The sequence below is a fragment of the Ursus maritimus genome, unplaced genomic scaffold, assembly GCF_017311325.1.
Source record: "Ursus maritimus isolate PB19 unplaced genomic scaffold, ASM1731132v1 scaffold_16, whole genome shotgun sequence".
Taxonomy (NCBI): Eukaryota; Metazoa; Chordata; class Mammalia; order Carnivora; family Ursidae; genus Ursus; species Ursus maritimus.
Genome location: NW_024424008.1, coordinates 13,388,015 through 13,413,664, shown reverse-complemented (window position 1 = coordinate 13,413,664; position 25,650 = coordinate 13,388,015). Strand labels below are relative to the sequence as shown.

At 46.9% G+C, this 25,650-nt stretch overlaps 1 protein-coding gene across 1 annotated transcript in view; it reads left to right on the top strand.

Annotated features, from left to right (window-relative positions):
- LOC103678086 (teneurin-4-like) overlaps positions 1 to 25,650 on the top strand; it is a 279,793-nt gene that overhangs the window by 127,538 nt on the left and 126,605 nt on the right. Inside the window, exon 3 of the mRNA XM_040630911.1 lies at positions 13,993 to 14,089. The gene's annotated coding sequence lies outside the window, so the exon portion shown is untranslated. The remainder of the gene's footprint in view (positions 1 to 13,992; positions 14,090 to 25,650) is intronic.

Below are 25,650 nucleotides of genomic sequence, written 5' to 3'. Positions count from 1 at the left end.
CCAAGAGCGGATCCCTTTTCCTTCTGCAACCTCATTTCTGAAATCCTATCCCGTCCCCCACTCCTTGACTTTATGCTCTAGCCATACTGAGCTAACTACCCAGAGTTCCTTCTGCACACAGCTCCATTTGGGGCCTCTTGACCATTGTTCATGCTTTTCTCACTTCGATTCTGTCTGGAACTTCCTGATGCCTCTCCTCAGTTTTCTGCCTGGTGAACTCCTATTCATCCTTCAAAATCCTGCTCTGATATCAACTCCTCTATGACGATGTCGCTGGCTTTTCCGTTCTTGAGAAATGAACCACCACCTGCCTACAGAATTGAAGTACAGTGTCTGAGTTTGATTCCCACTCTGCCATCTACTCGTAACTGACCTCTCTGGGCCACAGGTCACTCATGAGTTAAATGGAGCAGACAGTAGGGTTTTACGGAGGCTACATAAGCTAATAAACAGTGACAGACTTAGGGCGGCCGAGAGCACATACTCAATAACTGTTGGTTATCATCCTTTTCATCATTCTTATGCTTCCAGGTGTGTCATCCCCACCTGCTCATAAATCTCTCAAGGGCAGGGCCCCGCTGATTCCTCTCTGAAGGCCCTGCTCCTAACATGGTGCTGGCACACAGAGGAAGCATCAGGAAACAGGGCTGACTTAGCCTTTGCAAGCCTTAGAAAGCAGAGCATGTTCCATCCGTTGGCATTGTCAGAAATGGCCGATGAGGCTGGAAGAAGAAATAACCTCTACTTCCCGCTTGGGGACCTTTCTTAGTGAGCTTGCTGGTGGAGCCCTTCTTGACCTGTGCCTGTCAGACGTCCTCCACCGAGTGTAAAGGGCCATTCAAACACTGCTGCCCCCATCCCCCCTACCCCGCCACCCCCCGCTGCTGCTGCTGCTGCGGATTCATGGCTGCAGTGTGCATGGAGCACCGGCCCATGGAACCTGCTCTGGGCTCCAGTCCCCTCTGGGTCTGGTCAGGACCCAGAAGACCCTCCCTATTCAGAGTGAAGAAGGTATGTCCGATGCTCCTGTGTTGGCAAAGTTAGGCAAACCCGGGTGCCTCTGGTGTTTCCTGGCATGGTTTCAGCTCTTTGAACCTCAGTTTCCACATCTGTTAAAATGGGTTTATAGCATAGGATGGTGGTGAGGATTAAGTGTAACTGCTTAGGTAAGGAACCTGGCACAGAGCTCGGCATCCAGTAAGTGCTCAATAATTGTCCCTTACCTTTTCCCTCCCACCCTTTTCCTCCCAGCCTACCTGTACAGTTGGGCCAAGAGGAATTCCATCATCCCAGCAAACAGGGGCTTGGGTGTGTGCTAAGCAGGCTGGTTCTCAAGATTGAACATGCTGTGTCCGCCCGGGATGTGATCTAGGGGCCCCCAGGCAGAGGGCCCACACCGGTGCCTGCATATTCAACTTGCTTTTCCTGACACACAACTCAAGCCGCAGAAACGGTCCCATCAGAGCTGAAGAGTCACCCAGTCTTGTGCTCACATGGACCACGGGATCCTCACACAGGCCCGCGGTCACTTGACCGCGCTGCATGGCTTGGCCCACTGAGCGGCCTACGGGGACTACTAGCCTGGAGTCCCCCTGGGTGCTGGCTGACTATCTCGACGCTAGGAGGGAGACCTTTGAGGACCCACTAGGCAGAGCCTGGAAGCCCAACGACCTACCCAGAGGGTGGCTGAGCAGCCGGTGGGGATGGGAGAGGACTCAGCGGGGGCTCCAGATCTCATCTCATCTAGATCTTTACCCATGCACTTGCCGTTTCACCTCTCGGACACTTGTTTCCTCCTCTGCAAGATGAGGAAATTGGCTGCTTTGTAATGGGAAGTAAAACAATGAGGAGGCTAATGAGGACTAAATAAATGTAGTAAGTGTTGGGATTCCAGGGGAGCCGAAGATAATACCCACCTTCCGGGCCTGCCTTCCAAGTTAATTGAAACATAGTGGAATCAGATCCATAATAACAAGAGTAAATACTTACATAACATTCTTGGCACAAGTTAGGCACAAACATGTACCTCCACGTACTGTTTGTCAAGCTCTGTTCTGAGCACATCACAATATAATTTAATCCTCACCATAATTCTATAATGTAGGTACTCTTATTATCTCCATTTTACAGATGAAAGCACCAAGGCACTGAAAGTTTCATTAATTTGCCCCATATCACACAACTAGTGAGTGGCCGACCAGGACAGAAGGCTGGGTGGCCTGGCTTTGGAGGCCGTGACCTTGAACAATACACAGCGTTGATTACAATGGAAGCATGCAGTGCAACTTTAGATGGGTAGCCAGAGGCGTCTGCCAACCCCTAATTCACCCTAGAATTAGACAGCCTATCCGTTCCGTGGAGGAAAAGAGAGGTTTGCTTTCTGCAGGCCATTTGAGGGGGTATGGGGGCTGGGGGCGGGGGACGTGAGGCAGGTCCAGTTCCGTCTTCCAAATCCTCCTGTCCAAGAGCCGCCGCTCCCCCGGAGCACCTGTTGGTTTCCTAGGTCTGCTGCCACAGATTGCCTTAAACTTGGTGACGTAACACAACAGAAGTGCATTCGCTCACGGTTCTGCATGCAGGTGCCGTCATTACGGTTGGTTCCTTCCGGCGGCCTGTGGGAGAATCCATCCCAGGCCTCTCTCCTCGCCTCCTCGTGGCTCCGCGCTGTGCGTGCGTCCCTCAGAGTCCGCAGTGTCCTCACACGGCATCCGGCCTTCTCCCCTGCGCCTCACGGCGTCCTTTCCCATCCTCTGCAAGGCTACTCTCATTGGATTTAGGGTCCACCCTAATTCCATATGATCTGATCTAGATCTTTACCTTAATTACATCTGCAAAGGCCCTGATTGCAAATAAGGTCGCATTGTGAGGTTCCCAGCACACATGGATTTGGGGGGGTCACTGTTCAACCACAACAGAGAGGATCAAGTGAGGGAGCAAGAGAAGCCCTCTAAGGGCAGTTTCTCCATAAGGAAACATGATGCAGAAGGTCCTCCCATCTTAGTACGTACTGGCTTGGCTGCTTTGTAATGGGAAATAAAACAACCGTGGCCAAAGCCTAACAGATGCTTGTTTCTCTTGCACATAAAATCTCAGCAGGGTGTGGGGGGGATCGAGATGTTCTGCTTCACAGGGTTCTTTCTGCAGGGACTGAAGCTTCTTCTGTCTTATTGCTCTGCCATGTCCTAGGATATGCCCTCAATCCCAAAGACAGGTGGGTCACTAGAGGGGGCCATGCTTTTTCCCGCAGGCAGTGAAACAGGAAGTGGAAGGCACCCAGCTTCCTTCTAAGAGGGCAACCTAGAAGCTGCGTATAATGCCTCCGCTCACCCCCATTGGCCAGAACTCAGCTGGTCACGCCTTGCTGCAAGGGAATCTGGGAAATCTAGTCTTGGCTGAGAGGTCACGTGACCAGCTAAATCTCAGGGGATTCTATTTTCTAAAAAAAAGACAGGGAGATTGATCATTGAAGCAGAGCTAGCATAAAGTATGGGAAGCCCCTGGCCCATGGTAGGTGGTCAGCAAATTGTGGTTTTGATCTTCTGCGGTGACATTGCTAATAACGTCTTCTCATTGGCCTCATGCCAGTAAACCTCTACATTTTCCATTGACCCTGTCACCTGTCATCACAGTAACCCAAACCCAGACCCATTGTAACTTCATGTTCTTGAGACGGTCCACTCCCTTTCATACTCATTAACTTGGCTCCCAGAGTCTGCTGCTCTCCAGGCCTGCTTGCCTCCCTCCCAGCTCATCCCTGGCCTCCAGGTTACAAAGCCCTGGAGTAGGGAGGCTCTGCACGTTCCCGGCAGCTCTGGCTGCCAGGAATCTCCTATGTCTTGGATTCTGAACCCCCCAGGCACTGCACGTTCTGCCCATGCTGAGTCCTTGCCTTCCCTCATGCTGGAGGAGTTTGTGGAAAGAATTTTCTGGCATTAGAGGGTGAAAGTCGAAACAGTAATTACAAGAACATCTGTTCCTGAGTGGAAAGCGTATCCTCTGCACGCTAGGACACATGCCTGCACAGTTCAGCAAGCTGGATGTTGAGATGGAAGAGAATGTCCTGGGAGCGAGGACTAATGGACCCAGCCAGGATGGAGGCTGTGCTTCCAGGCAGGAGGCTGTGCTGGGGAATGGGGAGCAGCAGGGGTAGGGGGCGAGGGGCTAAGTGAGTGAGTGCAGGGTGGAGGGAGCGAGTGAAGGAAGGGAGGATTGAGAGAGTTGATGAGTAAATGAAGATATAAATACATGAATGAATGAATAAGTGCATGAGTAAATAAGTTACTGAGTGAATGAATGACGATGTGGTTTTGAGTAAATGATTAAGTGAAAATTTAAGAAAATGAATAGGAATGAATGAATGAATGAATGAATGAATGAATGAGTGAATGAATGAAGGAATGAGTGAATGAATGAAGGAAGGAATGAAGAGCTGAAAAGTAATGGAATAAGTGATGGAATGGATGTGCAAGTGAGCCAACAGTTGAATTACTCTTCTGGGCAGCCAGGATTGGCAACCAGACTGGAATTATGTGGCAGGACTGGAGCCTGATCCAGCTGGAGGCCCAAGGTCAGGGTCAGCCATGCTAGCTCACAGCTAGCATAGCCGAACCAAGGCTCAAACCCTGGCTGTCTTGTACCCAGGGGTGTCTATGGCCTCCTGTGCTTTGGCTAACGTGAATATACTTTGTAGGGGGAAAATGAACCTTACCTTCCAGAAGAACCTTACCAAAACTGGTACAGCCAGAAAAGCTTAAGGTTGTATAGGTATTTTGTATTTGTGGATATGATTTCCAGGCAGATTTTCTTCCTTTGGGCTAAGCATGTTGCCCAGCAAATCTGCAGAAAGTCTAAGGAGGGACTAGATGAGGCATCCAAGGATATAGGTGCCAAGTGCCCAGGGTGCTGCAGGCAGGGTGCCTGGGTCCCGTGTGAGCTGGGAACAACCCCTGAGAGCAGAGAGGGAAGCCATAGAGCTGGTGAGTGTTGGGTTTGCTGGTAGGACAAGCTTTGAGATGAGCGCCTTTTCCCTTTTCCCCTGGACCTGGACTAGTTAGAATGTTCTGCTCAGTTTTGATCTCACAGTTCATTTCAGCCATGCTTTCTCAGGCACTTGCTGGCTGTGCACTGCTGTGGATATAATATCGAAAATACACAGTCCTGGGCCTCTTGGAGTTCAAAGCAGTGGGGCCAACAGACAAACCCACCACACACTATAGCATAATTATGGTGGCAAGCACAGGGCTGCAGGACCCCAAAGAGGGGAAGGTCAGAGAAGATGTCACAGGGTAGGTGGCCTGGGGACTAGACCTTGGAAGAGGGTCAGAAGTTTGAGACAGTCCATGCAAACACACAGCATGAACAGAGTCATGGAGGGATGAAAGGACGGTGAATGTCGATGAAATCCATAGCTCTGAAAACTGCATGGCTAACTAGCAGGAGGGGGGTCCTGCTGAGTTCCAGAAGGCAGGTCCTAGGTCTTACTCACCCCTGCAGCACACCACTGCGAGCACGGTTCCAGGTGCCTAGATGGTAGTAGTAAGCATTTGTTGCATGCAGGCAGGCATGAAGGTGTGAAAGAAGGAGAAAGCAAAGGAGTGGGGGAAAAAGGAGGGTGCAAAGTACAGAGAAGTCAGGGGCTTGCTCCACACTGTAAAGCAGATGGTTGGGCAAAGCCCAGGGTTTTAGAGATCAGTACGAGGGGAGCAGGTCCAGGGCACGTCGGGTCTGTGGGTGACCTGCAGCACGCCCAGGCCAGCACCTGGCCCACAGTTAGCTGTAAACTGTGAAGATATTTTGGATAAATGGATGAAGGTTGCTATCTGTTAGTAGGTTCCTGAATTTGTATCAGAATAAGACAGAGAAGGCTACATCATAGGAACGGTGGCCTGGTCACTCCTCAGCCCTTTTTTGGTAACTGATTATAAGCTGGAACAGCCTTCTATAATGATCTACTCCCACCCTCTTCTTTCATTTATGGGTGAGAAAACTGAGGCTCAGAGAGGAAAAGCGGTTTGTCCTTCTGCATTTCATTCGATGGGATTGACATTGTCAGTTGAAGTCCGAGGAGCCCAAATTCTGTTTCTTGCACCGCCACTAACTGTTTTCCTCATTGAAATGCGTGATCTCTAAGGCCCCTTCATGTCCCCCCTTCCTACCCATCTCATTCACTGCACAGATACTCAGTGAGCATCCTGCATGTTGGGTTTTGCGCCAGGTTCGGGGGGAGATTAGGGAGAAGGCAACCCCATGCCCCACCCAGGCCCTCCACCAGATCGCATTATCTCAACTCCTGTCAGGTGATATTTTTTAAACTGCTTATCTATCTGCCGTTCCCCCCGACTCTAAGCTTCTCAGGGGCATTTTTCATTTTTATGCTGCCTTAAATTTTTTCTGGAGCAAGGTGGAGAGTTGATGCATATATTAATTAATGTATTGATTATTTTTTGTCCTTTGTACCCAAATCATCTTGCACTGGTAGGCATTCACTGGAGATATTCATTGGAGACAATGAAACAAGCAGATAATCTCACAAGGGTGAGAATCACCCCAGCAGGGGAAGCACAGGGGCCACAGAAGCTCAGAAGATGGGCTTCTGACCTGGTCAGAGGGTGAGGGAGGCTTCTGGAAGGACGTGACCTTCTGCATCTTCCAGGACAGGAGGAATTACTCAGAGGACACGTAAAGGACAGAGAGAAAGGGCACAGCATGTACCAGGTGCCGGAGGCCGGAGAGAGCCTGGTCCACTTGAGGGTCTGCTAGGGACTTCTGACGATGCCAGGGGCACACCCTTCACCTCTCCCCACTCTGCGACTCCCCGATGGGGCGTGTATTACCCACAACAGGAGGGGGCCGAGTACTTTGGTTTCCTGTGCTGGCAAGCCCCCGGCATGTAACCGTCCCCCACCCAGGACTCTGTGAATGGGGCTGGGGTGCCGGCTTCCTCCGCAGCAGCCAGTGTGCAGGGCACGCACTGAAGTCACTTCCCCGAGTTGCCAGTCCCGAGGAGCCAGAACTCAAGGCCAGGCCCCGTCCCTCTGGAGCCGGTGTATTGTGTATGGACCTCCACCTGGCCTTTTTGGGCAGTGCCAGGAGCCAGCTTTGGTTTCTGCTGGGAGGGCAAGTCACAGCTGTTCACACTTTCCTCGCACCTGAAGCTCACCTCTTTTGGCGAGGAACTTAGAACCATTTTTACAATTTAAACATATTTTTTTTTAAGTTCAGTTAGTCCTCTGGCAGGCAACCTGTAGATAGGCTGGGTTGACAGTGGATGGAGAGGACTAATGGAAGTCAAGGAATCAATCAAGAGGCAAGTTCAGGAACTAAGTGTGACCCAGAAGCGTATCTGCGTGCTTGTAGCCCAGATTTTAGGAAGAAGGTAAGGCCAAGATATTCTCAGAGTAGGAAGGAGGGAGGGAAGAGGGAGGCAAGCAAGCTAACGAACTCTGCTTAGAAACAAACATCAACTATTATTTAAACATCAAATATTATTAGAAGAAAAACCGGCAGGTTTCCGGAGCAAGCACTCCAGAATCTATCTGGATAGGTTGCTCTTGCTCTGGGGTTAATATGAGGAAATAGCATTCTTAAGCACCCATATTAACCTGTCTGTTGTTCTATGGACTGTGACAGCTCCATTTTACATCTTAATGGCTAACCATTCATTTCACGCAAAAAAAAAAAAAGCCTTTTTTTTTTTTTTTTTTTTTTCCCTTAATTTTATTTGTAAACCATTCTTTTCCCCAAAAAAAAAAAAAACCTTTTTTTTTTTTTTTTTTTTTTGCCCATGAACCAGCTACTCAAGGCCAGAAACTTTGCCCCCAGAAACAGGTTTCAAGGCAGAAGCTGCAAGTAAGCTTCAAGTGGGTTCCTCAGGAAGCCCCCTCTGTACGCCCCCTTGCATTTACGCACATCCCCTGGCCGGCTGCCTTTTGCAGGTACCCCTCTGGCTTGCCTCTCTAGCCCTTCCTCTGCCCTGTTGTGATCTCTCTGCAGAGAAGAGTCACTCTCTTAGCTAACAGTGAAGCCACAGTGGCAAATAAATATATGGAAGTGTCCCCTGTGCGGAGAAAAGGCGGGCGAGCAGAGGAAGAGGACCACGCTGACCAGCTTCGACAAAGACAAGGGATGTAATCCCAGGCAGCGGAGAGGGTGAGGAGTGATCGCAAGAAGAATAGCTGCACTTACATTGTACCAACCACCTGCCTGGCTATGTCCTAAGAACTTTAAATGTGTTATTTCATCCTCACAACAACTCTTAGGAGGTAGGCACAACATTATTCCTTTTGAGGTTAAAGAAGAAACTGGGGCTCAAGGAAGTGAATTCAGTGATAGAGCTGTGAGTAGAGTGGCCAGGATCAGACTGAGTACTCTGGCTCCAGGGTCCCTGATTTTCACCCCATGCTCTTTCCCCCCCAACAAACCTTTACATCCACGCAGTATTTATTGAGCACTTGCTACATGCCACGCGCTACTCTGGTTGCTAGGGATACGTCAATGAACGAAACAGACACAGATTATTTGATTGACTGCTGGGTGCCTGCTCGCCCCCCCCCCCGAAGACATCCCCGGAGGACGTCCTGGTGAAAGAGGCAAAAATGGTTCCTGCCCCGTTCTACCTGGGGAGTAGACATTAATCAAATAGTGGTTCAAGTAAGGTTATAATTACAAGTGCCCTGAAGAATGTGGAGTAGCGGAAGCTGTCCCAGCTGGAGGGGCGGAAGCAGCTTTCCCCAGAAGTGACTCTAAGTCTATACTGAGACCTAAAGCGGGAGGAGGCAACTCCCGGAAGAGGAAGCATGATGGCCCCAAAGATGACTGGTTTGCATAGAACTCAGGAAACAAGGGGGCAAGCCGGAAGATGGGGTCAGCTGTGTGGGTTGGAAACAAGGTAGAAATTTAATGTTTAGTGAAGTGTAATAGGAAGCTTTTGAGGGGCTAGAACAGAGTAACATATCTTTAGTGTTTGGCACAGTTTCCAAAGCTTTTCCTACCCACTCTTTGTGGTCTGAAAGCAGTCTGGTAAAGCAGGCAAGTTTGGGGTTCTTGTCCCAGCCTGCCAGGTCAGATCACTGAAGTGCCTCCAGAATGATCACGAAGAATTGGAAGAGCGAGGATGAGGGTCCAGGTCTTTCTGCTGCAGGGACTCCAAGGGCTGGCGAGAGAGGCAGAGAGGAAAGAGGAGGCTTCACGGTCCCGGACACAGTGCCAACACTGGTGCCGCAGGACAACGTGGGGTGTGGGGGAAGCTCGTGGGGTCAGGAGAGGGGCTGTGACATGGAAGGGTGTGCTGTGCTGTGCCTGGCACACGGTGAACGCTCAGTGAATGCCCCTGCCCTTTCCTTCAGCTGCAGGAAGCACAGCTGTGGTTTGGCACAGACTGGCCACCATCTCTGCCTTCTGTGTTGGGGCGCGTTCTGGCAGGTGTCGGGCTGGTTTTGGTGCAGTGCACGAGAGAGGAGACAAGTCGCTTGCGTTCCTTGCCCAAGACAGGGTCCCTGTTTTCTAGTTCTAGAATGCTCTGCCGGGAGATCTTGCAAAGAGTGAATGGACTTTCCTCTGCCTGGACTCTGGAGAGGGAAACTCGAGAAGACAATTCTCCAGGTTTTCTGCGGCCCTGCCCCCTGCTCCCTACTACGATATCCTGTGCTGGTTTGGTCCAAGAAATTCCTCATCAGAAAGAGCTTCTTTGGCAATTTATCCACCCAAGAAGAATCACCAGCACTTACTTACAAAACCCTTTTCATACATTTTTTTCATTTAATTCCCATAACAATCTGATGATGTAATGACCTATTTATCAACATTTTATGAAAGGGTCCTGAAGTGGTTGTTATTCGGGGCACACAGTGAACAAAACCCAAACGCAGGTCTTCTGTGACCCCAGTCTCGTCTTCTCTCAGCTGCATCACAGCGTCTCTCTTGGTCCCATCCTTTGGTACTGGTGTCTGCGCAGAGATATCACAACAAACTTTTCCCTGACTTTGGATTTTCCTGCTCATCGGAGGGCTGATTTTGGACGTCTTCCTGATCACTGGAAGAATGAGCAAGGACCCTCTTGGGGGCCGTATTCAGAAGTCATACTTCCTAGGGAGCCCAGAGCTTAGAGTTGCAATCCTTTTTCTGGCACATCCACCAGACATGGGTAGATGGATGCCGGCCAGTGTTAAAATTGTGGCATTCGAAGAGGGCAGAGGAATGTGGCTGGCTCCCAGCCTCTTATTTTCCCATTCTACTGGAAGGTCGTGTTCATTCGAGCATTTAAACCAAAAATAAATTATTGTAATCCATTTGCTAATTATACCAGGCTGAAGTTCTAGACGCTGTAAATTGCAGCCCTGATATATCTAGATGAAGTTTCTGGGAGTTTATTTTTAGCCATTCAGAAAGCACTCAGTTTCCTAGAGGCTTCATTTGCAAGTCTAGGAGGGGACAGGGAGGGGACAGGGAAAATGCGTCTGCACAGTCCTTCTTGCCCCGTGACTTGGATGGAGTTGTTTAACCTCTCTGGCCCACCTCCGGAAAAGCCCGTGGTTTTAGTAGCTGATCTGGAAGTCCTATCTGTCTTCAAGCTCTAACTCATTTTGTGACTATGGAAACTAGAATGTGTCCAAACATGGTTCTTCCCTATCTAATTCATCCTGGAGAAGGCCAAAAGCTGCCACCCCAACATGTTCGTGAATCATAGAACATGGGCCTTCAGAGGCCTTGGGCTCAGGGGATGCATGGTCCCACTGTTCTGATCCTTATATCTTGAGGGGTGAAGAGAGGAAGGATTTTAGGTTTATTTAGCCCCCACTTTGTACATAAAACACTGCTGGGAGCTTGCACGTGAGTGATTTTTGGATGGCCTCCCTCATTCAAGGCCAATGTCATCTGTTTTGGTCATTCGGTCACTCATGAGCCTCTGTGTGCCAGGCACTGAGCTCGGTTCAGAACACGTCGTGAGGGTGAAGTGGATGGGACTCCTAGCCCCCAAAAAGACCAGAAGGGAAGGTAAAGCATGACATAAATATGTCAAATTGGCTTTTGAACTGCAGTATTAGCCACAGACGATAAAGTTGCTGAGTGCCATCAGAGAAACCCCAGACGTATTTTTGCTTGTTGGGGGAGGAGAATCAGGGAAGGCTTGGAGGATGAAGAGGTATGTGAGCCAGGCTTGATGTAGAAATCAGATTTAGAAATGGGGGCACTGGGTAAGGGAAATCGGCAGACCTGGTTTGGTAACCTTGGAAACTACCCTGCCACATCACAAGGATGGCTGTCCCTGACCAGTCAGCATTCACAGATGCTTAACAGAGCACATTCCTTCCCATGCACCGTGACTCCCAGCAATTTTTCTCCAGTTGTGACATAACTATATTTTTTCAGAGGGGGAGCATAAAAAATCCTTTGGAACAATTTTTGTTTGGATGCTTCTAGTATCTAGACTTCGGATAAACAATCTTTACTGTATTCATGTAATTCTTGGGCGGATGGATGGGTGTGTGGTCAGAGAGATGCATGGATGGTTTGGTATCATTGCAGACTTGCCACAGCAATTCAACTGGCTAGGCTTGTGGGCAGCTCTATGGGAAGAGGGACATTGCAGCTGGCCTTGAACAATGAACAGAATTCTTAAGCACACAGTGTGGATAAAGGTCTTCCATTTCGAGAGCAGCAAAAATGGAAGTGTGGAATATATGACGTGCTGGGAGAATGGCATGGGCAGAGGCCAGGGTATGGGAGGGTAGGGTGAGTAAATGTAGTGGCAGAGAACACAGGCTTTGAGTTAGACAGATGGTGGTTTGAATCCCAGTGCCGCCACATCTAGTGATGCTGAGTGATCTTGGGCAAATTCCACTTCTTTTCTTAGCTTCTCCTTTCTCATCTGTGAAATAGGAATATGAATAATACCTTCCTCGGTTGTTGGGAAGATTAAGTGCAATGAAGTAATTTCTAATACAGTGATTGGCATATACTTAATATGCACTTAATACATGGTAGTTTATGGTTCTTATTTTATTGAAACGACTCATTAAATTATGAAAATTCTGGATCAAACCACAGAATTTAAGGAGGGAGAGAAGAGGGGGCTCTTTACTCTTTTACATTTAAGGATGAAGCAGAGAAAAAGCAGCAGGAGAAGAGACAGAGAAAGTCCTTGGGGGAAAAAGGGGAAGCAGGAGGGTTTCCAGAGGAGGTGGTGATCCTGCTGGTGGAGGACGTGGAGAGGCCACCACAGGTGGAGAAGTCTCTGGAATTTTCAGTAACATCATTATGACTCTCAGAACATTCTGGAGGTGGTGATTTGTGGGGGTGTGGAGTAGAGGAAGTAGTAGTTTAGATGACTCTCGGGAATTCTCTCTGGAAGGAGAAAGAGAGCTTGCAGTGGGATGGGACAAGGTCATGGGAAAGGCTTTGTCAGATGAAGTCAGCACAGTATTTCTCTACCTTTCTAAACTCAGGCTTCTAGCTGATAGACACCAACACCAGTGTCCCCTTCAAGATGCTGATATTCTGGCACCCACGACCCAACACTTATCTTCAGCTCCATTTGGGCATCATATCTGCCAAGAAGATCTTGTCTGGATTTACTTCTTGTAGTTGTATTTTTAAAACAGTAGGGACTTAATAACTCCCTTGGAGCAGAGCAGGCAGGCGAGAAATGATGTGGGCAGGAAGGGTGGTAATGAGGGTGGATGTGAGACCGCACTGAGCAGGTGTGTGTGGAGAGGGGCGGGTAGGAAACAAGGAGGGATCCTGCGAGGCTGGTGCGGAGGACTGAACAAGTAACCGCACCAACCGGCACGTGTCCCTTCTCTACGTGGGTCCTCACCTCCACCTGCCTGGGGGACACCTCACGGGTCTGTTGAGAGTAAGAAACCAAATGGCAGGTGTGGTCATTGTATGGAAACTTCAATTGCTCTGTAACTCTAGGGTATCATTATTAATAGTGTTATAAGCAAGAAATAGAATATCCGGCTCTCTTTCTCGTGTGCTCTCTCCGTTTTTGTCTGCACAGCTTCTAGGTCAGTGAGTGCAATTCTAAATGGCAGGAGAGACTCACGTGGATTGCATGCCCACCCTTTTAAAGATAAGGAAATGAGTGTGCGTGGAGGTTAAAACATAAACTCGCCCGGGAGAACACCCAACAACTGGGGAATACACGTTCTTTCCAAACACACATGGGATATTCACAACACTTGACTACATCCTAGGCTAGAAAATGCATCTCAATAAGTTTTAGGGAATCAGTATCCTCCAGCTCACATTTTCCCAGCATAGTACAATTAAGCTAGAAGTCAATAACAGAAAGATGAGTTCAAATATAGAGAGAGTGAGATTTATAAAAACACTTCTAACTCACTCATAGGTCAAAGAAGAAATGATAATAGAAATTTAAAAATACTTGTAAGTGAATGGTAAAAGAAATATTAGATATCAAAGTTGTGGAATATAGCCAAGGCAGCACTTAAGGGAAATTTATGACCTTAAAATGCTTGTATTAGGGAAAAAGAAGGGCTGAAAATTAATGAATGGGCTAAGTATCCCATTTAATAACAACAGTAACCATAAATAAATAAGATAGCCCAGGGCTGCAGAGTTATAAGTGGTAAAGACAGGATTTGAATATAGACATGGCTGGCTCCAAAGCCCTCACACTCTCCACTACCCCATGAACCTTTCTGTGTGCTATTTTCCATAATACGCCCAGTGCCTGGAAATTCTGTTTCTCCCTAAGAGTCAAAGAGATGAGCCTGTAGGGTAAACTCCCTGCATCAAAGGTTGATGATAAATCCCGCTCATTTATTCATGTATCCTTTTACTCATTCAGTCATTAAATATTTATTGAGCATTTGCTATGTGCCAGGCACTGTGATCGCTACCTTAGTTGCCTTTCCTCTGAGTGTTCAAAAACCAGTCTTCGGCCTGGGGCCCAAACTGCCATTGGTGCTCTGTCAGAACAGCATCCTCATCAAAAATGACTGATTTCTCTCTTGTCTCTTTCAACAGGTAGACTGAAATTACCATGTGTCCAAATTAAAATTGCATACTTGAAGGATTATTTGAAGGACTATTCTTAGACCCTTTTAAGAAGATTTAAAGAAAAGTGAGTTGGTTTTTTTTTGTTTGTTTGTTTGTTTTTTTTTTTTTTTACACTTCAGAGAGTATTCATGATCTAAATTAATGTTATGGGTGATTTTTTTTCTACCTCTTAAATATGCGTTAATAGGTAGACTTTATCTCCACTTATTTTATAATGCCTTTTTTCCCCTAAGAACAATGAGCACGGAGTATAAGATTACTACTTGCCTTCCCTATAAGATTTTAGTACTTTCAAAAGCTTATGGCAACTTAGAGATGAAAGGGCCTCAGAGCCATGGGCCATTCGATAGGTGATGATGATAGATAGATAGATAGATAGATAGATAGATAGATAGATAGATAGATGATAGATAAGTAGAGATATTTGGCCCATGCTTGGAAACCTCCAAGAGGAGGTTTGTATTGAAGAGGAACTTGGTATTTCCCCACATTTAAGATTTTTATAGAATTCTTCCATAATCTGGATTTGAAATCGACTCTTCCTCACCATGCCAAGCCTCTTTCTTCTTGATTAGACAGTCCTAAAAATGGTTGAAGACAAAGATCATATTGTGCCTTGACATCTTTTCTTATTCTTTGTTCCTTCAATAATAATTTGGTTTCAAGAACAGTTCCTGCCCTAATCACCTTCTTTCCAATACTGTAAATGTCTCCTTGAAAAGGCACGCCTGGAACACACACAGAGCTCCACTAGTGTCCTTTGTCCCAGGAGATCCATGAGAACTGAAGGGAGAGAAACCCAAGACCAGACTTGGGTTGCAGGCCTAGTTCTGCTCTTGCTGTGCTGTTAGGAAAGTCCCTTCAAATCTCTGAGCTCGGAGAACACAAGGAGGGTAGGATAAGAGGTCCTAAGATGTTGTCCACCTCCATATGGACATTTCTGTTGACTTGGAGTAAGGAGGTGGCTGCTTCTCGCTGTCCCAGGCACTGGAGTGGGCCAGGGCTTGGGGATCAGTGGGACCTGGGTCCAATCCCAATCCTATCACTTACTGACTTTGTAGTCCGTAGGCTTCTCCTGTCTGAGCATCCGTTTCCTCAATTGTGAAATAAGGATATTAATGCATGTGGCACAAGATCTGTGTGCGGTGTGCTGGGATAAGGTGCCTAAAGCACTTGTTACCTGGAGTGTAGGAGTGTTCAATAAGTGCTAGTCCCTGTTCATATTATAAGTAGTGATGGAGCTACTTACTTTTAGCTGGAGGAGGACATGAGGTGGTAAGAACTCTAATAAGACAGAATATGTGAGCATGCTTATTAGGGATGGGGAGAAGTGTCCACATCCTGTAAATATTCATGCAAACACAAGCTTAACTCTCGGAGGTTTATGAAATTCAAACTCGGAATTGGAAGGATCGATTCCTCTGGAATATATAGTCAAAAAGGAAATTTTTAAGGTGGGTCTGAGGAACTACACAAATTCTGCCAACCGCTGGCTGCTGTACCACCTCAGTCCTGGACAACAAAGACTGTTGTCCCCAGGAGGGTCCTTAGACCCCCACTCGACCTGGGGGACCTTGAGAATCCTCAAAGTTACGTGTGTTCAGAGTGTGAAAGGGATTTACAAACTGTTAATTTCCCTACACATATTTTGTATTACTTGTACATTCTGGGATATTCAATACTTTGGAAATCAAGAGGCTAAAACTCCCAAGGAGCTGAGCGTGGAATGAACCAGTAGAGTCCAGCCCACAGATTTCTTGAGTAGAACAGCCTGTGAACATGACCGTGTGTAAATGTCTGTGTGTATGCACACACATGCCTGTGTGTCTGCTCGTGCGTGCAGCTGTGCGTGTGAGAGAGAGAGAGAGACTCTTTGGACGCTGTAGATGTGGTCACCACGCTACACAGTGACCAGCTGCCTGGAAGGAGAATAACACAGAAATGAAAATGAGGCTGTGGCATCAGTCAGCCTCGCTCTGTAACTGCCCAGCTGGGTGATCTTGGCCACATTTTTAACCAAAGTGCCAGTCTCTGCCTTCATGGAGCTTGATGTCTCTGGACAGGTCTACTCTGAGGGGTTGAGAGTCAGTGTAGAATTTACCCTTCACAATGGGTGAGTGCCCAGGATGTGTAAGTGCCATTTTCTCAGGGTTCATGGAGTTTATCAGTTTAAGGAAAGTTATTTTGACCTGTTGGATTAAAAGAACTTCATGAGGTATCTTAGATTTCACAGGGCCACTTCCCCAAGGTCCTAGGCCACTCCCCCAAGGTCCCAGGCACCTCCCCAAGGTCCCAGGATGCTCCCCCAAGGTCCCAGGCATCTCAGTGGATGGAGAGCCCACATGTGTGAGCACACCCTCTAGCCTGCTAGAAAGGCTAATTCCAGAGGTATCCCACACCTCGACCATCCTTCTGAGCTGCCTTCGTCCACCTGGGTTTGGGGCTGACAAATCTTAAATTCAGAACTGGGAACTGTAATGTCATTCAAGGCGTGGCAGAACGATTTTTTCTTTAATTTGGAAATTAAATATAGCCAACATGGCTTTTGTTCTCCAGACAGCTACTGACCTTACACCCATGGGTGCTGCTCCAGGCTGATGCTGTCGTGGGTGCCACTGTCAGAGGTGCCCCTTTCAGGGGTATCCAGACCCGGGGAAGACTACATAGTCCTATTTTGTGGGGTTTTTCAAATTGTATGTTGTCTGACCCATTAGTGGGTCATGAAATTAATTTGGTGGTTCAAAATTGTCATATATTTAAGTGAAACAGTGTAACCCAGTTACCCATAGAGTGAGTGAAGATATGTGCTTTATATATATTCAACAAAACTCTTGTATCCAAAATAGTTATAGTGGGAAAAAAGAGGAAACTCACACAAATCAGTAGGGAAAAGACAACCTGATAGAACAAAGGCAGAAGGCTCAAACAGACACTTCACAAATGAAGATATCCAAATATCCAATAAGCATACGTACCGATGATCAGTTCTCAGAGAATTGCAAATGAGACCCGCAGAGACCGACTATGGTGAATGCACAAGAACGACTAAAATGAGGAAGATACATACCAAGTGTTGCAAAGACGTGAAGCAACTAGAACTCTACAGGGCCGGTCGACGTGTAATTTGGTATAGTGACTTTGGAAAAGTGGCAGCAACAGCCAAAGCTGACCATCCCCATGCCAGGGCTTCCATCCCTGGATACGCAGCCACGAGGCATGTGCACTCATGTCCACCACAAAACATGGCCAGTGGAATGGATGAACTGTGGCATGGCCACACAGTGCAGTATTGTACACAGTGACATCCGTGACCCTCACACGCACAATGTGGAAAGAAAAAGCCAGGCATTAAGAACCTTTTCTACACCTCTGCAAAGCACAAAAACAGACAAAACTAATCTGGGCTGTTGGAAGTCAGGGCAGTGGTTACCCTTGGGGGAAGAGTTGGTAAATGGGAAGAGTTGGTAAATGGGGTCCACAGAGGGTTTTCGAGGGCCTGGTAATGCTCCATCTCTCGATCTGAGGGCCGGCTACGTGGGTGGTTTCAGTTCTGAGTATTTCTCTAGCTCATCATTTAGGACGGGTACACACTGCTCTCTTACATCATGCTTCAATAAAAGTTCATAAAATGAGTTTATAATTTATAAATGAATAGAAAAGAATAGAAAATACAGCAGGTAGTAAGGGTAAGCATAAGCAAAACTCAAGTTCCATGTGCGTCCTATCTGTGTGTCTATGTTGGGTTGTGATGTCAATTGTATTCCTTACTGTGAGTCACAGCCCAAAATCTTGAGAGTCACTGGTTTAAGAAGAGGAATCTGAGGCCCAGCAAAGAGGGGAATTAAGAGCAGAGCCAGGAGGGGAGCAGAGCTGAGAAGATGCTAGGTCCCCTTCTGCTGATTCCGTGTCTCTCATTTTCCTGCCAATGGGTGAAATGGCGCGTTCCGTTGAGTAGGCTCCGTCTGGCACCTTCGTCCCTGGAAGGCAGTCCTGTGCTTTCTGTCCAAGGGGAGCGATTGTTTTCCCACCCACAGACGGGCAGAGTCTGAGGCCCAGCCACCTCTGCAGGGGCCTGGCTCCAGCTCCCCGAATTCCCTCCTACCTCCTTCCTGCCTCTTCGCCTGCTCTGCTTCCCTCAGCGCTCGGGAAACAGCACCGTGCTCAATTGTGTTTTCATTTGTGTGATGTGACTGTGGTTGTACAAATTGGAAAACTGTGAGGAAAACACACTGGGAGGAGGGGGTCCGACAAAGCACGCTTCGGTCCTGGCTTTGTGCTTTTCTTTTGTTACGAAGTGGTGAGTCCGTTCAGCAGACCTCTCCTGCAGGGCCCGGGGGGTTCCCAGCCTCTGAGGGTATCCGATTTGCGGGATGCAGCCCTGTCCCGGCCAGGCAGAGCTTCACAGAGGAGGGAAACGTTCTGTGGATTTTAAGAGGCCAGTATGAACCTCACACAGGGTCTGGAACCATCTTAAATAGGAGGGTTACATAACATCAGTGGCTTTCCAGCTCCTTTGACTATGACCCTCGGCACAAGATACATGCGGTGTCTTCACTCAGGACACGGCCCCACTCCCACAGGGAGATGGGTGTGGTTTAGGATGGGATAGCCCAGACCTCTCCGGGAGGGGCATCTAGCCCAACCTCAGGGACAGGGAGTCAGAGGGGGCCTCCGAGGTTTCATAGCAGCCAAGAGGTCCAAGCTAAGCATTAGGGAAAGGGCGACTGCACAGGCCAGGTTGCTGAGGAGGACCAGCGCTGTTGTGTTCTAGAAACTGCCTGCACTTCTGTGGAGTCAATGTTGAGGATATGTGTGGGGAATGTGGGAGAGGATCCAGAAGAGGTGGACAGACACCAGATGGTAAAGAGCCTCTGTGCCCTGACAAGATGTGTCCAGGGTGAAAAGGAAACCATTCATGAGATTTGTGTAGGCAAGAGAATGCCTGCAGCCTTGCCAACAGAGGAAGAGGTGCGGGCAGACGCAGCTCTGAACAACCGTGCATCCCACAACTGTATTCTCCAGCACTCACTTGTGCCGTCCTCAAAGAAGACCTTCAGAGACCTATTCTGATCTAGGCCTGGCTGAAGGTGGGCACTGGAGAGATGAGTAAGAAAGAGCCTCCCGGGTTCTGCCAGTGGACTGACGGGTCAAAACCAAGCATAAATTTGACATAGTAGTTACTATCCCATGGCAAAATGTCCCAAACTGTGTTCCAGGATGTATCAGTCCTACACAACATTGTTTAGAAAGTAAAGGAGGAGGGTTTCCTTTTGAGTGATCTGAGAAGTGCCATATACTGAATTGCTCCAGGTAGATCTCACTGCCACTAGCATCCTCAAGGTTCTTAGAAGTCCTGCAGTATCGATGCTAACCTCATGTTGCTCAAAATTATTTGTCCAGAACCCCTTTTGCATGTGTCTTCCAACCCGTCTGTTTTTCAGAACTTATTTAGGAAATTCTATCCAAGAGAATGACCTGAAGGCTTGATGGGAGCTCTGAGGAAGGAGAAAAGGGCTCTCTCTTCATGAGAGAGCACAGGGAGAGTTTTCCAGAGAGGGAGATTTTGTGTGCATTATATAAGGCCCTGTCTGAGCCGAGCTCAGGGTCTGGACCCCCAGCAAGTACTCAGTAAATAATTAATAAATGAAGGAATGGCTACTGTGTTTGCTGGTGAGAAGAATCCAGAATTCTCAGCAGGGCCCGGAGACGGAGGACACACGTTAGCAATGGTCCAAGTGTGCCCTGGCAGTTAGGTGGAGGGTGTCTTTCCTCTTCCTGGGCCCCCTCTCTTGACTGTTTTGGAAAGGGCATCAGGAGGCAGCAAAGGCAGGGGTCCCGTACTCTAGAGCCAGCCTGCCTGGGTTTGAATCCCAGCTTCATCATGTCCCAGCCGGTTCCTTCATTCTCCTGTGTTTCAGCACCTTCCCCTGTATGATGGACCCAAAAATAGTGCACAGGATCAAGTGTTAATATAGTCACGGTCCTGAGACGGCCCGACAGGCGGTAAGCATCACCTAAGTGTTCGCAGTTCTGGGCTGCTGGCTGCTTCCGCTGGGTGCCTCCCACGGCCTCTGGCTGAGCCCCATCTCCACTTTCCCAGCAGACTGCAGATCCTCGGATTCCTGAACGAGGTATTCTGCACATTTCTCCCCCCACCCCCCCGGCATTGGGAAGGGCCAGGATGACGTTTCTTCCTTTTCCATAGTCAGGGCTGTTTGAGGTAAAGCTCAGGTTCCACTCCCGGTTATTAGCGCTTAACCGCTCCGGCTGGGTAAATATTTCTGAGGAAGTCCAGCACATCTATTATTAATTTACTGCCAGCAGTTGCTGTACATTCCTGAATCGCTTCTGCCTACAGATGTTTTTGTAGGCTGTGTAGAGTTCTCCTGGCCTTAGTGCCTTTCCGGGGCTCTGGTGGCAATAGGTCTCTCCTGCCTTTGTCTTCTTGGGGAAGGGTGGACAGTCATGTGGGTGGTGGACCCAGGGTGCGTGGTGGGTCCTGTGTAATGCTGGTTAATGGACCTCATGGAATCTTTTCTCTACACCCCCCTACTTTCAGCTTCACACCTGGCTTCGTGGCCAGAAACCAGGGTGTCATCCTTGAGAGCACTCTCTGTGTCATGGCCCCATGTCCAGTTGTCACCAGGTTCTAGAGACACCACCTCCCAGACTTCACAAACCCTTTCCTTTCCCATTGTACTGCTATCCATCAGCTGGTGGTCCCAGCAGCCGCCTCCACCCACCTCCCAAATCCCCACAACCACCCCCCCCAGCTTCTCTGGTCATGAAATTACATCAAGACCCCCGCTTTGCATTGCCATGAGGTCCCCTGCTTTTTAAATTGCCTTTCAATCTTTTTATTACCAATCCCTGTCCGGCTTCTCTGTTGGACCATAAGTCCATGAGGATAGGGACCAAGTTCATCTTGGTAATGATGCTGGACAAATAGAAACCTCTTCCCAGGTAGTGACAGACAAGACTATGCTTTCTTTTCCCCTCCTTCCTTTCCTCCCTCCCTTCTTCCTTTTTCCTTTCTTTCTTTTTCTTAACTACAGTTGAAAGGGGGCTAATGATCACCTCGTCAAATTTCCCAGAGGAATCTCAAGGCCACTGTTGGAAGAAAGGAGACGAAATAGGCAGGACCCTGAACCCCCCCACCCATCACCAACCCAGAAGCTACCCATAAAGGGTAGATAAACTCCCATACACATTAGAATTGTTTTTGATTTTTTTTTTTTTTTTGTGAAGTAAAAAGTAGTTCTTCTCTAGGACTGACTCTGTAGTTGTATGTCCTAAGCTTAAAGACCAGCTCCTTCATTACTGCTGTGGGACCATGGACAAGTTATGGTAGCTCTCCATGGCCAGTTTGATCATCTGCAAAATGGGGTAATGGTCGTGTCTACCTCAGAGGTTTGTTGTGGGAGTAACAAGTAAAGCACTTAATACAGATAAAAGACTGGCATCCAAGATCTACAAAGAACATCTCAAACTCAATACGCAAGAAACAAATAAACAAATCATAAAATGGGCAGAAGATATGAACAGACACTTTTCCAATGAAGACATACAAATGGCCAACAGACACATGAAAAAATGTTCAAAATCATTAGCCATCAGGGAAATTCAAATCAAAACCACACTAAGATACCACCTTACGCCAGTTAGAATGGCAAAAATTGACAAGGCAGGAAAAAACAATTGCTGGAGAGGATGTAGAAAAAGGGAATCCCTCCTACATTGTTGGTGGGAATGCAAGTTGGTACAGCCACTCTGGAAAACAGTGTGGAGGTCCCTTAAAAAGTTAAAAATTGAGCTACCCTATGATCCAGCCACTGCAATACTGGGTATTTACCCCAAAGATACAGACATAGTGAAGAGAAGGGCCATATGCACCCCAATGTTCGCAGCAGCATTGTCCACAATAGCTAAATCGTGGAAGGAACCGAGATGCCCTTCAACAGATGCCTGGATTAAGAAGCTTTGGTCCATATATACAATGGAATATTACTCAGCTATCAGAAAGAACGAGTTCTCAACATTTGCTGCAACATGGACGGCACTGGAGGAGATAACGCTAAGTGAAAAAAGTCAAGCAGAGAAAGACAATTATCATATGATTTCTCTCATCTGTGGAACATAGAACTAGGAAGATCGGTAGGGGAAGAAAGGGATAAAGAAAGGGGGGGTAATCAGAAGGGGGAATGAAGCATGAGAGACTATGGACTCTGAGAAACAAACTTAGGGCTTCAGAGGGGAGGGAGGTGGGGGAATGGGATAGACCGGTGATGGGTAGTAAGGAGGGCACGTATTGCATGGTGCACTGGGTGTTATACGCAACTAATGAATCATCGAACTTTACATCAGAAACCAGGGATGTACTGTATGGTGACTAACATAATATAATAAAAAAAAACATTAAAAAAAACAAGTAAAGCACTTAGAATAACAGCCAACACATGGTAACATATTTAGTTAGTTACTGTGGTTATAGTTGTGATCCTCTCCATTCATGAAACCATGTATTAGCGTTCTGCACTTGCATTTGCCTGGAGCATGTCCAAATCTCCCAATGGTTAGGATTTATGTATACTTTTAGCTTGCACTGGCTGAGACACATATAAGACAGAATAGCTGCCGTGGATTCAATAATGTCTGAACTCGGTGTGTATTCGTCACAACAGCCCCTACATATGTTGTGCAAGACATTGATTCAGTTATAGACAATGTGTGGTGAGTCGAAATACAGGTTCCTAGATGTGTCAGTAAAAAATATCCCCCAATTATAAAGCTCTGATCTGGATTATTGCTGTTTCCTCCAGCATAGTTCATGCCCATGGTGGCACTAAGTTAATATTTGAGTAAACAAGTAACTGGATGGATGGATGGATGGATGGATGGATGGATGGATGGATGGATGGATGGACAGACGGATGGATAGATAAATGTTTGAATGAATGGATAGATGAGGCTGTTTCACATTGGCCTCTGGATTTACTTTGAACATAGCAAGTGTATATGTGTGTTAATGTATATGTGTCTATGAATATTTGCAGAGGAAGTTCCAACTATTTCTGTCCCAGGGAAGAAGATAGTCATAGTTACATAGTTTGCATATTCCCCCATTTTTTAGTTTACAAGGTCATTTTTCACTGGAGTCCTTTCAGCTGTCCAGCACTGACAAAAGATAAGCACTCCTTCTGCCTCTTCCATGCCTTTCTCCTCCAACAATGAGGGCTTTGTGCTGGGAAGATTGCCTATGGATACTCCTTTCCCAAGGCCCCATAGCCTTGTCTGGCTTCTATCAAGAGTGTGGATGGGGGAGGGGGACACAGACAGTTGAATTCAGGGAGCAGTGCCCATGGCCTGGTGCCAATTCAACAAATCAGGCTGGGGCAGATAACTCAGTGTCTTTTCTGAGATACAGGCAGCCTGGCCACCTGACCCGGTTATCCAGCTGTCTGCAGCCAGCACCCTGGACGTCATCAAGCTCTAGTTTCCCAGAGTCTTTTGCTCAAGGCCCAGGAGAAGATGGAAAGCTGGAGCCAATGGTGTGAGACGGCAGAAGGACAGGTAGCCAGTCTAGGGTGTGAAGAATTTCACCCAGTAAGCAGCTTCTGTGGCTCCTGTGTCTTAGGGCTTCAGTTCACTAATGAGATTAAAATGCCAACAGCCTGCCTCTCCACACACTTACTTAGGAACACATTGGCTTGAACTGCTTAATGAGTGTTAGTCAGGAATCTAAGAAAGGCCTGGGCAGGCAGGCGCCTGGCTGATTCCTTGTTGATTACAATGCTAAATGTGTCGCCCTTTGAAAGCCCTCAGTTGCTCAGAGAGCAAAAACCCAGGGTTGAGATTTCCTGGTAACCCTTACATTCCCACAGTTTCCAGATGTTTGTAAGTCTAAGTAAGCTAATGTGAGTAAAGAAGGGTTAATGAGGAACATTCTGATAATGACAAAGACAACAATTATGATGATTATCACAATAAAAAATAGTGGTTATCAAACCTGGCTGCCCACCAGAAACACCCAAGGGTTGGTTGGTTTGTTATTTTGAAAATATTGACACTGGGCCCTGTCCCTAGTGATTTTATTTCCCCAGACCTGGGGCCCAGGAATCTATATGCTTAATAAGTACGCTGGATGATTCTGATATTCCTGGCTGAACCCTGACTTTGGGAACTGCTGCTCTGTAGGATGAGGGCACGTTGGACCCACATTGGTATCTGACTGTCACTTCCTAAGCTGTGTGGCCTTGTGTCTATTGCTTAGTCGCTCGTAATCCTCCAAAAGGGATCATGCAACGTGATGCAGCCAACTGTGGAAAGCTGTGTGATGATTCCTAAAAAAATTTAAAATAGAATTACCATATGATAATGCAATTCCTCTTCTGGGTATATACCCCCCAAAATTGAAAGCATGGACTTGAAGAATTATTTGTATGCACATGTTCATAGCAGCACTATTCACAATAACCAAGAGGTAAAAGCAACCCAAGTGTCCATCAATGGATGAATAATAAACAAGATGTGGCATACACATACAATGGAGTATTAGCCTTAGAAAATGAAGGAAATTTTGGCACATGCCACAATGTGGATGAACCTTGAGGACATTATGCTAAGTGAAATACACCAGTCACAAAAGAGCAAATACTGTATGATACACTTATATAAGGTACCTAGAATAATCAAATCATAGAGAGACAGAAAGTAGAAAGAGATGTAGCAAAAGCAATTCTAAGAGAGAAGTTCATAGCAATAAGTGCCTATGTTAAGAAGCAAGAAAGATCCCAAATAAGCAGCCTAATTCCACAGTTAAGGAGCTAGAAAAATAAAAACAAACTGAGCCTAAAGTTAACAGCAGAAAGGAAATAATAAAGATCAGAGTAGAAATCAATGAAATAGATAACACAAAAGCAAGAGAAAGGATAGTTGAACTACAAGTTGATTCTTTGAAAAGATAAACAAAATTGGCAAATGCTTAGCTAGACTAACCAAGGAAAAAAGAAAAAGGACCAAAATCATAAAAATTATAAACGAAAAAGGAGACATTACAACTACTACCACAGAAATTCAGAGGATCTTAGGAGGCTGCTGTGAGCAACTATATGCCAACAAACTGGACAATCTAGAAGAAATGGAAAAATTCTTAGAAACATGCAACTTACCAAGATTGAATCAGGTAGAAATAGAAAATTTGAATAAACAATCATAGGTAAGGAGATTGATCAATAATCGGAAATCTCCCAACAACAACAACAACAAAACAACAAAAAGCCCAGAACCAGATAGCTTCACTGGTGAATTTTACCAAAGTTTTAAAGAAGAGTTAACACCAATCCTTCTCAAACTCTTCCAAAAAGTCAAAGAGGAGGGAACACTCCGAAACTCATCAAGACCAGCATTATCCTGATACCAAAACTGGAAAAGAACATTACTGGAAGAGAAAACTACAGGCCAATATCTCCAATAAATTATAACATTCTCAATAAAATACTAGCAAACAAATCCAGAAGCATATGAAAAGGACATTATTCACCATGAACAAGTGGGATTTATCCCAGGGATGCAAGGATGGTTCAACATACATAAATCAATTAATGTGATACATCACATATTAAAATG